A 12,021-nucleotide genomic window follows, 5' to 3' on the forward strand; every position below is an offset into this window, starting at 1 on the left:
CGATTTGTCCATTGACATTTGGTTGCTTCCATCTTTTGGTGATTGTGAATCATGCTGTTATGAACAGTCATATACGAGTATTTGTTTCAATACCTGTTTTAAATTCCTTGAGTATATACCAGGGAATATATTTGCTTGGTCATATAGTAAGTTTATGGTTAATTTCTTGAAGGATTTGTCGGACTGTTTTCCAACAGCAGATGCACCATTTACATTCCCACCAGAAATGCATAGAGGTTCTAATTTTTCCACATCCCTTTCAAAACTTATTTTTCCATTTTTAAACTACAACCATCCCAGTGCGTATGAAGTAATATTTCATTGTGGACTTGATTTTCATTTCCCTAATGGTTAATGATGCTGAATATCTTTGTGTGTTTGCTGGCCACTTGCATATCTTCTTTAGAGAAATGTCTATTCACATACTTGGCCAATTTTTAAATTGGGTTATTTTTTGTTTTATTGTTGAACTACAAGTGTACTTTTATATATTCTGAATATTAGTCCCTTATTAGATATTGATTTCTAAATATGTTTTCCCATTCTGAGAGTTGTCTTACAAATTTCTTGTTGGTGTGTTTTAAAGTACAAAAAGACTTTAATTTTGATGGAATTTCACTTATCTGTTTTTCCTTTTGTTGTTCTTGCTGTTGTTGTGATAGCTAAGAAACCATTGCCTAAACCAAGGTCATGAAGATCTGCCCCTGTTTTTTTCTAAGAGCTGTATAGTTGTAGCTCTTACATTCAATTCTTTAATTCACTCAAATTAATTTTTATACATGGTGTGAGGTAAGGCCCCAACTTCATTCTTTTGTTTGTGGCTATCCAGATTTTTCAGAACCATTTGTTGGAAAGACTATTCTTTTCCCCCATTGCATTGTCTTGGCATTCTTTGAAAAATCAACTGACTATAGATGTCTAGACCTATTTTTGGACTCTCAATCCCATTGTATTGATCTATATGTCTGTCTTTATGACAGTACCACAAAATCTTGATTACTGTAAGTTTTTAGTAAGTTTTGAAATCATCAAGAGTGAGTCTTCCAGCTTTCTTCTTTTTCATGATTGAAAAAGGGTCCCTATTGTGATTCCATATGAATTTTAGGATCAGCTTGTCACTTCAAGAAAAATGTCAGCTGGGACTTTGATAGATTGCATTGAATCTGTGCATTACCAGGGTGATGTTGTATTTTAACAATATTAAACCTTCAAACCCATAAACACTGGCTGTCTTTCCACTTATATAGGTCTTCTTTAATTTTTTTCAATGATGTATTATAGCTTTCAGTGTACAAGTCTTGTACTTCTTTTGTTTAATTTATTCCTAAGCATTTTTATTCTTTTTAATGCTACTGAAATAAAATTATTACCTTAATTCTCTTTTCAAATTGTTCATTGCTGGACAGAGGAAGAAGATGGCGGCGTAGGAGGACGCTGGGCTCACCTCGCGTCCTGCTGATCACTTAGATTCCACCTACACCTGCCTAAATAACCCAGAAAACCGCTAGAGGATTAGCAGAACGGAGTCTCCGGAGCCAAGCCCAGACGAGAGGCCCACGGAAGAGGGTAGGAAGGGCGGCGAGGCGGTGCGCGCTCCACAGACTGGGGGGAGGGAGCCGGGGCGGAGGGGCGGCTCGCCGGCCAAGCAGAGCCCCCGAGTCTGGCTGGCAAAAGCGGAGGGGCCGGACGGAGTGTGTTCCGACGGCAAGCGCGACTTAGCGTCTGGGAGGTCATAAGTTAACAGCTCTGCTCAGAAAGCGGGAAGGCTGGAGGACAAAGGGAGGGAGAGCTGCTGAGCCCCCGGACAACAGAGCTCAGTTTGGTGGGGAACAAAGGCGCCAGCGCCATCTCCCCCGCCCATCCCCCAGCCAAAATCCCAAAGGGAACCAGTTCCTGCCAGGGAACTTGCTTGCTCTGTGCAAACACCCAACTCTGTGCTTCTGCGGAGCCAAACCTCCGGCAGCGGATCTGACTCCCTCCCGTGGCCACAGGGCCCCTCCTGAAGTGGATCACCTAAGGAGAAGTGAGCTAAGCCTGCCCCTCCTGCCCCCGTGCACCTTGCCTACCCACCAAAGCTAATACGCCAGATCCCCAGCACCACAAGCCTGGCAGTGTGCAAGTAGCCCAGACGGGCCACGCCACCCCACAGTGAATCCTGCCCCTAGGAGAGGGGAAGAGAAGGCACACACCAGTCTGACTGTGGCCCCAGCAGTGGGCTGGGGACAGACATCAGGTCGGACTGCGGCCCCGCCCACCAACTCCAGTTATACACCACAGCACAGGGGAAGTGCCCTGCAGGTCCTCACCACTCCAGGGACTATCCAAAATGACCAAACGGAAGAATTCCCCTCAGAAGAATCTCCAGGAAATAACAACAGCTAATGAACTGATCAAAAAGGATTTAAATAATATAACAGAAAGTGAATTTAGAATAATAGTCATAAAATTAATCGCTGGGCTTGAAAACAGTATAGAGGACAGCAGAGAATCTCTTGCCACAGAGATCAAGGGACTAAGGAACAGTCACGAGGAGCTGAAAAGCGCTTTAAACGAAATGCAAAACAAAATGGAAACGACGACAGCTCGGATTGAAGAGGCAGAGGAGAGAATAGGTGAACTAGAAGATAAAGTTATTGGAAAAAGAGGAAGCTGAGAGAAAGAGAGACAAAAAAATCCAGGAGTATGAGGGGAAAATTAGAGAACTAAGTGATACACTAAAAAGAAATAATATACGCATAATTGGTATCCCAGAGGAGGAAGAGAGAGGGAAAGGTGCTGAAGGGGTACTTGAAGAAATTATAGCTGAGAACTTCCCTGAACTGGGGAAGGAAAAAGGCATTGAAATCCAAGAGGCACAGAGAACTCCCTTCAGACGTCACTTGAATCGATCTTCTGCACGACATATCATAGTGAAACTGGCAAAATACAAGGATAAAGAGAAAATTCTGAAAGCAGCAAGGGATAAACGTGCCCTCACATATAAAGGGAGACCTATAAGACTCGTGACTGATCTCTCTTTTGAAACTTGGCAGGCCAGAAAGGATTGACACGATACCTTCAGTGTGCTAAACAGAAAAAATATGCAGCCGAGAATCCTTTATCCAGCAAGTCTGTCATTTAGAATAGAAGGAGAGATAAAGGTCTTCCCAAACAAACAAAAACTGAAGGAATTTATCACCACTAAACCAGCCCTACAAGGGATCCTAAGGGGGATCCTGTGAGACAAAGTACCAGAGACATCGCTACAAGCATAAAACATACAGACATCACAATGACTCTAAACCTGTATCTTTCTATAATAACACTGAATGTATATGGATTAAATGCGCCAACCAAAAGACATAGGGTATCAGAATGGATAAAAAAACAAGACCCATCTATTTGCTGTCTACAAGAGACTCATTTGAGATCTGAGGACACCTTTAGATTGAGAGTGAGGGGATGGAGAACTATTTATCATGCTACTGGAAGCCAAAAGAAAGCTGGAGTAACCATACTTATATCAGACAAACTAGACTTTAAATTAAAGGCTGTAACAAGAGATGAAGAAGGGCATTATATAATAATTACAGGGTCTATCCATCAGGAAGAGCTAACAATTATAAATGTCTATGCGCCAAATACCAGAGCCCCCAAATATATAAAACAATTACTCATAAACATAAGCAACCTTATTGATAAGAATGTGGTAATTGCAGGGGACTTTAGCACCCCACTTACAGAAATGGATAGATCATCTAGACACATGGTCAATAAAGAAACAAGGGCCCTGAATGATACATTGGATCAGATGGACTTGACAGATATATTTAGAACTCTGCATCCCAAAGCAACAGAATATACTTTCTTCTCGAGTGCACATGGAACATTCTCCAAGATAGATCATATACTGGGTCACAAAACAGCCCTTCATAAGTTTACAAGAATTGAAATTATACCATGCATACTTTCAGACCACAATGCTATGAAGCTTGAAATCGACCACAGGAAAAAGTCTGGAAAACCTCCAAAAGCATGGAGGTTAAAGAACACCCTACTAAAGAATGAGTGGGTCAACCAGGCAATTAGAGAAGAAATTAAAAAATATATGGAAACAAATGAAAATGAAAATACAACAATCCAAACGCTTTGGGACGCAGCGAAGGCAGTCCTGAGAGGAAAATACATTGCAATCCAGGCCTATCTCAAGAAACAAGAAAAATCCCAAATACAAAATCTAACAGCACACCTAAAGGAAATAGAAGCAGAATAGCAAAGGCAGCCTAAACCCAGCAGAAGAAGAGAAATAATAAGGATCAGAGCAGAAATAAACAATATAGAATCTAAAAAAACTGTAGAGCAGATCAATGAAACCAAGAGTTGGTTTTTTGAAAAAATAAACAAAATTGACAAACCTCTAGCCAGGCTTCTCAAAAAGAAAAGGGAGATGACCCAAATAGATAAAATCATGAATGAAAATGGAATTATTAAAAAAATCATTATTCACAAACAATACAGTTGCGCACATTAAAACATACAATCTACCGATGAATTATAGAATTTGCATAAATAAGATTGCCAGATACAAAGTAAATATACAAAAATCAATGATTTTTATATATATTAATTACAAGCAGTATATGAATTTTTTTAAGACACTATTTGCAATAATACCAAAAAAAGTGCCTAGGAATCAATTTAACAAAAGATAAAATAAGACCTATAAACAAAAAAACTAAATTATATTGGGATAAATTAAAGAAACTCCAAGTAAATTGACTAATATACTATGTTCAAAATCAATATTGTTAGAATGTCATTTCTCCCAAAATTCATCCACAGGTTCAGTAAAACCCCATTCAAAATCCTAACACTTTATTTTGTGGAAAATGATAAGTTGATTTTAAAATCATATGGAAATAAAAATGGCCAATGTAACCAAAAAAAACTCTTGACATGGGAAAACTTAGTCTACCAGATGGCATATATAACTTATTGTAAAGCTATACTAATTAAGACAGGGTAGAATTGGTACAAGTATAGACATATATAGAACAGAATAGAACAGGATACAATAGAAAAAGGAATACAAAGTAGAATACTAAAATAGATCCATATATCTGTGGACACTTGAATGATACCAAATGGAATATTTATAGCAGTGGGTAAAATGACTAACTTTTCAAGAAAAATTATGCAAGATCAACTGACTATACATAGAGGAAAAAATGCAATTTGACCCCTTTGTCACACTTCACAGAAAAAAAAATTCTGTATTGGGTGGACTGAAGATCTAAATGTGAAAATAAAGAATAAAACTATGAAAAAAAATTGTTCATTGCTAATGTATAGCAATATAACTTTTTATGTTGATCTTATATCCTACAACTATGCTGAATGCATTTGTTAGTTTTAATGGTTTTTAGTGGATTTTTTAAGGATTTTCTATATGTAAAGTCATGTCATCTACAAATAGAAATAGTTTTACTTCTTTCTTTTCAATCTTCATGCTCTTTATCGCTTTTATTTGCCTAATTTGTCAGGATAGATATCCCAGCTCAATATTTAATAGAGATGATGAGAGTGGACATCTTTTTCTTGTTTCTAATCCAAGGGGAAAGTTCCAGGCGTTCACCCTTAAGTATGATGTTAGCTATGATTTTTTTCATAGATGCCCTTTATCAGGTTGAGGAATTTTCCTTCTATTCCTAGTTGTTGAGTGTTTTTATCATGAAGGGTTGTTTGATATTGCCAAATGATTTTTATGCATCAAAATAATCATGTGGTTGGAACGCCTGGGTGGGTTAGTCAGTTGAGTGTCTGACTTTGGCTCAGGTCATGATTTCACAGCTCGTGAGTACGAGCCCCATGTCAGGCTCTGTGCTGACAGCTCGGAGCCTGGAGCCTGCTTCCAATTCTGTGTCTCCCTATCTCTCTGCCCCTAACCCACTCGTGTTCTGTCTCTGTCTCTCTCAAAAATAAGCATTAAAAATTTTTTTTAATTAAAAAAAATCATGTGTTTTTTTTTTCTTCATTCTATTAATTAAATGTATTACACTGATTTTAACATGTTGAATGAACCTCACATTCTGGTATAAATACCACTTAATTGTGGTGTATAATCCTTTTAATGTACTTTTGAATTTGTTTTGCTAGTATTTTGCTAAGGATTTTTTGCATTGATACTCATATAAGATATGGATCTGTAGTTTTCTCATGGTGTCTTTGGCTTTAGTATCAGCATATTACTGGCCTCATAGAATGACTTGAGAAGTGTTCCTTCATCTTCAATTGTTTGGAAGAGTTTGAGCAGGATTGGTGTTCATTCAATAAATGTTTGGTAGAATTCACCAGTGATGTTATCTGGTCCTGTGCTTTTTTTATTTTTTATTTTTTTAAAATTTACATCCCAGTTAGTTAGCATATTGTGCAACAATGATTTCAGGAGTAGATTCCTTAGTGCCCCTTACCCATTTAGCCCATCCCCCCTCCCACAACCCCTCCCGTAACCGTCAGTTCTCCATATTTATGAGTATCTTCTGTTTTGTCCCCCTCCCTGTTTTTATACTATTTTTGTTTCCCTTCCCTTATGTTCATCTGTTTTGTCTCTTAAAGTCCTCATATGAGTGAAGTCATATGATCTTTGTCTTTCTCTGACTGACTAATTTCACTTAGCATAATACCTTCCAGTTCCATCCGCATAGTTGCAAATGGCAAGATTTCATTCTTTTTGATTGCCGAGTAATACTCCATTGTGTGTGTGTGTGTGTGTGTGTGTGTGTGTGTGTGTGTACCACATCTTCTTTATACATTCATCCATCAATGGACATTTGGGCTCTTTCCATACTTTGGTTATTGTTGATAGTGCTACTATAAACATGGGGATGCATGTGTCCCTTCAAAACAGCACACCTGTATCCCGTGCCTAGTAGTGCACACCTGTATCCCATGCCTAGTAGTGCAATTGCTGGGGCATAGGGTAGTTCTATTTTTAGTTTTTTGAGGAACCTCCATACTGTTATCCAGAGTGGCTGCACCAACTTGCATTCCCACCAACAATGCAAAAGAGATCCTCTTTCTCCACATCCTCGCCAACATCTGTTGTTGCCTGAGTTGTTCATGTTAACCATTCTGACACATGTAAGGTAGTATCTCATTGTGGTTTCGATTTGTATTTCCCTGATGATGAGTGATGTTGAACATTTTTTCATGTGTCGGTTGGCCATCTGGATGTCTTCTTTGGAGAAGTGTCTATTCATGTCTTTGGCCCATTTCTTCACTGGATTATTTGTTCTTTAGGTGTTGAGTTTGGTAAGTTCTTTATAGATTTTGGATACTAACCCTTTATCTGATATGTCATTTGCAAATATCTTCTCCCATTCTGTCGGTTGCCTTTTAGTTTTGCTGATTGTTTCCTTCTCTGTGCAGAAGCTTTTTATTTTGATGAGATCCCATTAATTCATTTTTGCCCTTGTTTCCCTTGTCTCCGGAGACGTGTTGAGTAAGAAGTTGCTGCGGCCAAGATCAAAGAGGTTTTTGCCTGCTTTCTCCTCGAGGATTTTGATGGCTTCCTGTCTTACATGTAGGTCTTTCACCCATTTTGAGTTTATTTTTGTGTATGGTGTAAGAAAGTGGTCCAGGTGCATTCTTCTGCATGTCGCTGTCCAGTTTTCCCAGCACCACTTGCTGAAGAGACTGTCTTTATTCCACTGGGTATTTTTTCCTGCCTTGTCAAAGATTAGTTGGCCATACATTTGTGGGTCCATTTCTGGGTTCTCTACTCTGTTCCATTGATCTGAGCGTCTGTTCTTGTGCCAGTACCATACTGTCTTGATGATTACAGCTTTGTAGTATAGCTTGAAGTCTGGGATTGTGATGCCTCCTGCTTTGGTTTTCTTTTTCAAGATCGCTTTGGCTATTCGGGGTCTTTTCTGGTTCCATACAAATTTTAGGATTATTTGTTCTAACTCTGTGAAGAATGTTGGTGTTACTTTGATAGGGATTGCATTGAATATGTAGATTGCTTTGGGTAGTATCAACATTTTAACAATATTTGTTCTTCCTATCCAGGAGCATGGAATCTTTTTCCATTGTTTTGTGTCTTCTTCAATTTCTTTCATAAGCTTTCTATAGTTTTCAGTGTATAGATTTTTCACCTCTTTGGTTAGATTTATTCCTAGGTATTTTATGTTTTTTGGTGCAACTGTAAATGGGATCAATTCCTTGATTTCTCTTTCTGTTGCTTCATGGTTGGTATGGTCCTGTGCTTTTATATGTTGCTTAATTGGATTTGCTAGTGGTTCATTGTTGAGTTTTAAAGATTTTGCATCTATATTCATAAGTAATATTGGTCTGTAGTTTCCTTTTCTTGTGATGTCTGGCTTTGGTATCAAGGTTTTGGTATCTATGAAGTATTAGCCTCATTGAATAAGTTGGGATGTTTTGCCTCCTCTTCCATTTTTGGGAAAATTTTGTACATGATCGCATCAGTTCTTCTCTGAACACTTGCTAGAATTCATCAGTTATTTGGTCCTAGGCTTTTATTTGTGGGAAAATTTTAAATAATTATTCAATCTCTTAATTTGTTATATCTATTCAATTTTTCAATTTCTTCTTGTCAGTTTTGGTGGTTTGTGTCCTTCTAGAGATCTGTCTATTCCATCCAGTATGTCTAATTTATCTATAAACAGTTGTTGATAGTATTCTTTTATAGTTATTTTCATTTATGTAACATCAATAGTAATGTTCCTTGTTTTATACCAATCTTAATAATTTGAGTCTTCTCTCTCTCTTTTTGTCTTGGTCTGTCTAGCTAAAAGTTTGTCAATTCTGTTAATTTTTTTTCAAAGAACCAACTTTTGATTTTGTTATTTTTTCTATTGTTTTTCTATTCTCAACTTGATTGGTTTACTCTCTAATCTTTATTATTTCCTTCCTTCTGCTTGCTTTTGATTCAGTTTGTTCTTTGTGTACTCTTTTTTTTTTTTAAATTAATGTCTACACCCAGTGTGAGGCTTGAACTCATGACCCAGAGATCAAGAGTCACATGCTTCACCAACTGAGCCAGCCAGGTGCCCTTTGTGTAGTATAGTAGGTTAGGTATTGATTTGAGATCTTTTGGGTTTTTAAACTGTAGACATTTATAGCAATAAATATTTCTCTAAACACTGCTTTAGCCATACCACATAAGTTATGAAGTGTTTTGGTTTTGTTTTCATTCATTTTAAAGTATTTTCCAATTTACTTTGTTATGTCTTCACTTACCATTGGTTATTTAAGGATGTATTATTTAATTCCATACATTTATGAATTTCCCAAATTTCCTGCTGCTAACTTCATTCTGATGTGATCAGATAACAGACTTTGTATGACTTCAGTCCTTTAAAATTTATTAAGACTTTTTTATAGGTTAACATATGGTCTATCCTGGATAATGTTCCATGTGCTCTTTAGAACAATGTGTATTATGCTGGGTGGAGTATTCTATAGAAGTTTATGAGATGTAGTTGATTTATAGTGTAGTGCAAGTCTTCTATTTTCTAGTTGATCTTCTGCCTAGTTGTCCTATCATTATTGAAATTAGGGTATTCAAATATCCAGATATTATTGTTGGATTGTCTATTAATCAATTCTGTCATATTTTGCTTCATATATTTTGGGACTCTGATGGGATATGTATATATCCTTATATATATAGATCCTTTTATTCTTATAAAATGTCTTTGTCTCTAGTAAAAAGTTTTGTCTTACATGTCTATTTTGTTTGATATTATTATAGCCAGTCCATCTCTCTTTTTCTTACTCTTTACATGGTGTATTTTTTTGTACCTATTGACATTCAATCTATTTGTGTCTTTGAATCTAAAGTGTATCTCTTGTGGACAGCACATAGATAGACTATAATTTTTATATCTATTCTGCCAATCTCTTCCTTTTGGTTGTATTGCTTAATGCCTTCATATTTAATGTAATTACTGATAACGTAGGATTTGTGACTGCTATGTTGCTCCTTGTTTTTTATATCCTATGTCTTTTTTGTTCCTATATTTCTTCATAACTCCCTTCTTTTGTGTTAAATACCATTTTCATTCGCTTGACATTTTTAAAATTCTATTTATTTGGAGTTATTATTGCTTGCTTGTGGATTACAATTAACATCTTAATTTATAATGATGTAGTTAAGATATTGGCAACTCAATTTCAAGAGTATATGGAAGTTTGCTCTTATATAACTCCATTATCTGTCCCTCTTTATGTTTTTATTATAATACAAATTACATCTTTACATATTGCATGTCCATCAACACAGATTTATAATTATTGCTTTATGCAACTGTCCTTTAAATTAGATGAAAGAAGAGTTACAAACAAATGTATATATATATACATATATGTATATATGTATATATGTATATATACGTACATATATGTATATGCATATATATACATATATGTATATATGTATGTATGTATGTGTATATATGTATATATGTGTATATATACATATATACTTATATGTATATATGTATATATGTACATATATATGTATATATATATACACATATATATGTATATATATATATACATATATACACACATATATATATATATATATATACATACACTGTTTCTTTTATTCACCCATATAATTACCTGTACTATTATTCTTTAGTTTTTCATGCGGATTTGAGTTACTGTCTACTGTCCTTTCATTGCAACCAAAAGTACTCCTTTTAGTATTTCCTATATGACAGTCTGCTAATGATGAATTCTTTCAGTGATTGTGGATCTGGTGATGTCTTACTTTCTCATTCACTTTTGAAGGATAGTTAGGGTACCTGGGTGGCTCAGTCAGTTAAGTGTCCAACTCCTGATTTCAGCTCAGGTGATGATCTCACTGTTCATGGGTTCAAGCCCCACATTGGGCTATGCACTGATAGTACAGAGCCTGCTTGGGATTTTCTCTCTCTCTCTCTCTCTGCCCCTCTCCTGCTCATGCTCTCTCTCTCTCTTTCTCTCTCTCAAAATAAATAAAGTTTAAAAAAAGATATCTTCATTTTCGAAGGGTAGTTCTACCAGAATAGGATACTTTGTTGATAGGGTTATTTTCTTTTAGCACTTAGAATATATTATCCCAATAATTCTAGCCTCCTTGGTTTCTGATGAGAAATTGGCTAGTAATATTATAAAGGATCCCTTGTACATGACAAGTTGCTTCTGCCTTGCTGCTTTGAAGATTCTCTCTGTTTTTGACTTTTGACAGTTTGATTCTAACGTATGTTGGTGAGATTCTTATTGAGTTATTTCTATTTGGAGTTCGTTGAATTCTTTGCATGTGCAGATTAATCTATCACATCAAATTTTGGTAGCTTTTGGTTATCATTTCATTTCTTCAAATGTTCTTTCTGCCCTTTTGTCTCCCTCTTTTCCTTCTGGGATTCCTGTTATCATGTATATTGGTTCACTTGACCATTCTCCATAGGTCTCAGATGGTTCTGTTCAGTTTTCTTCCTTCTTTTTTCTTTCTCTTCTTCATACTGGATCATCTCATTTGACCAACTGTCACATATGCTGATTCTTCAGATATATTGTTGAGCCCCACTAATGAATTTTTCATACCAGTCTTTCTACATTTTAACTCCAGAATTTCTTATTGTTTTTTTTGGAAAGTGTTTACTTTTTTCTTCTTCTTTTTCTAGTTTTTATTTAAATTCTGACTAAAAATATGGAAGCTTCATGAATTTGCGTGTCAGCCTTGCACAGGGGCCATGCTAACCTTCTCTGTACCCTTCCAATCTTATTACATGTGCTGCCAAAGTGAACACTCTTATCGGTTGTTTTAAAATAATTTCTATCTTTGGATTAACATTTACTATTTAGTGGGACATAATTTTTGTATTTTCATGATTTCCTTTACTTTTAAGAAAACTGAAATTGCTGATTTAAAGTGATTGTCTAGTTAAGTCCAAAGTCAAGACTTCCTCAGGCTCTGTTTCTGTTGACTATTTTTCCTATACATGGGCCATATTGTCTTGCTTCTTT

The 12,021-nt window shown here is 36.1% G+C and overlaps 1 non-coding gene across 1 annotated transcript; it reads right to left on the minus strand.

Moving 5' to 3' along the window:
* Positions 1–11,697: 11,697 nt before the first annotated feature.
* Positions 11,698–11,804, minus strand: LOC125932413 (U6 spliceosomal RNA). The gene has a single exon (XR_007460586.1). It is a non-coding gene; the product is annotated as a U6 spliceosomal RNA (small nuclear RNA).
* Positions 11,805–12,021: the final 217 nt, after the last annotated feature.

This window comes from Panthera uncia, chromosome X (genome assembly GCF_023721935.1).
Source record: "Panthera uncia isolate 11264 chromosome X, Puncia_PCG_1.0, whole genome shotgun sequence".
Lineage (NCBI taxonomy): Eukaryota > Metazoa > Chordata > Mammalia > Carnivora > Felidae > Panthera > Panthera uncia.